Here is a 2837-nt window from a genome sequence, read left to right on the forward strand (position 1 = left end):
GCGCTGCCCGCCCCCCAGCCTCACTCAATCCCCTTCAAGGACACAGGCGCATGGCTGCAGCCTCCCCCCACGTCCGGGCCCCAAATGGGCCAGCCACTACTTGAGTCACTTTCAGGAAGGGGAAAGGAGGACTTCTGGCACCTTAGGGACTAACATATTTATTTGAGCGGAAGCTTTCGTGAGCTACAGCTCACTTCATCGGATGCATGAAACCTTTCAGGAAGGGGGTTTGGTCGGCGCCTGCAAGGTTGCACAGTGCGGCTCTCTCAAGCCAAAACTTTTCAGCTGCAGAGCGGACCTCTAACCCCTCTGATGCATGAATGAGTCTTTATAAACCCAGTCCCTACCGCACACCTATTAGAGCGCATCCACAAAACCAGTTTTTGTGTGACCTCCAACGTCAAACCCGCCCTTCCTTCCCCCCTCCTCCTGCAGTCTTTCCTTCATTCTGGCTTAACCTTCAACTAGCTTTTTAAAAAGCCTCTTTCTCTTGTGACAAGTAACTTCACAGGGTAGCAAGGAACTGCGACAGCAACAGGGCTTGCCTACAAAATCCAGCTACTAACAGGGTCCCTATCCCTACCCTATCCATGCCTTAAGCACTAATGAATGGATCATCAGGACGCGACTGCCCCAGAGGGAAGTATTACCATCCCCATTTTACTGATGGTGAAAGGAGACACAGATTGATTAAGTGATTTGCTCAAGGTCACCCAGAATGGTTGTGGCAGAGGCAGAAACTAGCTCTAAATCCCAGGCCAATGCCTCAATCAGTATCTATTAGTATTTTTATTCCTGTAGTGCCTAGGGGATTCCAGCTGAAATGTGGACCCTGTTATACTAGGCACTGTACAACCATTAAGAGACAGTGCCTGCCCTATCCAGGTATGTCTGATGGCCCCCTTCACATAGTTTCTGATTGCCTCAAAACTATTATTGAATTTCTCCTCCCAGCATGCTGGTGAAGTGAAGTATTATCCCTATTTTCAGAGGGAGATCTTAGATTATGTGACTTGCCTAAATTCACACAGGATGGCTTTGGCAGAGTAAGGAATTTAACTACTGCAGTGCCTAAACTCTAAGCCCTGGTCTACACTAGGACTTTAGGTCGAATTTAGCAGCATTAAATCGATGTAAACCTGCACCCGTCCACACGATGAAGCCCTTTATTTCGACTTAAAGGGCTCTTAAAATCGATTTCCTTACTCCATCCCTGACAAGTGGATTAGCACTTAAATCGGCCTTGCCGGCTCGAATTTGGGGTACTGTGGACACAATTTGACGGTATTGGCCTCCGGGAGCTATCCCAGAGTGCTCCATTGTGTCCGCTCTGGACAGCACTCTCAACTCAGATGCACTGGCCACGTAGACAGGAAAAGAACCGCAAACTTTTGAATCTCATTTCCTGTTTGGCCAGCGTGGCAAGCTGCAGGTGACCATGCAGAGCTCATCAGCAGAGGTGACCATGATGGAGTCCCAGAATCGCAAAAGAGCTCCAGCATGGACCGAACGGGAGGTCCGGGATCTGATCGCTGTTTGGGGAGAGGAATCCGTGCTATCAGAACTCCGTTCCAGTTTTCGAAATGCCAAAACCTTTGTCAAAATCTCCCAGGGCATGAAGGACAGAGGCCATAACAGGGACCCGAAGCAGTGCCGCGTGAAACTGAAGGAGCTGAGGCAAGCCTACCAGAAAACCAGAGAGGCGAACGGCCGCTCCGGGTCAGAGCCCCAAACATGCTGCTTCTATGATGAGCTGCATGCCATTTTAGGGGGTTCAGCCACCACTACCCCAGCCGTGTTGTTTGACTCCTTCAATGGAGATGGAGGCAATACGGAAGCAGGTTTTGAGGATGAAGAAGTTGATGATGATGATGAGGTTGTAGATAGCTCACAGCAAGCAAGCGGAGAAACCGGTTTTCCCGACAGCCAGGAACTGTTTCTCACCCTGGACCTGGAGCCAGTACCCCCCGAACCCACCCAAGGCTGCCTTCTGGACCCAGCAGGCGGAGAAGGGACATCTGGTGAGTGTACCTTTTAAAATAGTATACATGGTTTAAAAGCAAGCATGTGAAAGGATTACTTTGCCCTGGCATTCGCGATTCTCCTGGAGGTACTCCCAAAGCCTTTGCAAAAGGTTTCTGGGGAGGGCAGCCTTATTGCGTCCTTCATGGTAGGACACTTTACCACTCCAGGCCAGTAACACGTACTCGGGAATCATTGTAGAACAAAGCATTGCAGTGTATGTTTGCTGGCATTCAAACAACATCCGTTTTTTATCTCTCTGTGTTATCCTCAGGAGAGTGAGATATAATTCATGGTCACCTGGTTGAAATAGAGTGCTTTTCTTCAGGGGACACTCAGAGGAGCCCATTCCTGCTGGGCTGTTTGCCTGTGGCTAAACAGAAATGTTCCCCGCTGTTAGCCACAGGGAGGGGGGAAGGTTGAGGGGGTAGCCACGCGGTGGGGGGAGGCAAAATACGACCTTGTAACGAAAGCACATGTGCTATGTATGTAATGTTAACAGCAAGGTTTACCCTGAAAGAGTGTAGCCACTGTTTTATAAAATGTGTCTTTTTAAATACCGCTGTCCCTTTTTTTTTCTCCACCAGCTGCATGTGTTTCAATGATCACAGGATCTTCTCCTTCCCAGAGGCTAGTGAAGCTTAGAAAGAAAAAAAAACGCACTTGTGATGAAATGTTCTCCGAGCTCATGCTGTCCTCCCACACTGACAGAGCACAGACGAATTTGACGTGGAGGCAAATAATGTCAGAGTGCAGGAAAGCACAAAATGACCGGGAGGAGAGGTGGCGGGCTGAAGAGAGTAAGTGGCGGGCTG

This window comes from Eretmochelys imbricata, chromosome 1 (assembly GCF_965152235.1).
Source record: "Eretmochelys imbricata isolate rEreImb1 chromosome 1, rEreImb1.hap1, whole genome shotgun sequence".
Classification (NCBI taxonomy): Eukaryota; Metazoa; Chordata; order Testudines; family Cheloniidae; genus Eretmochelys; species Eretmochelys imbricata.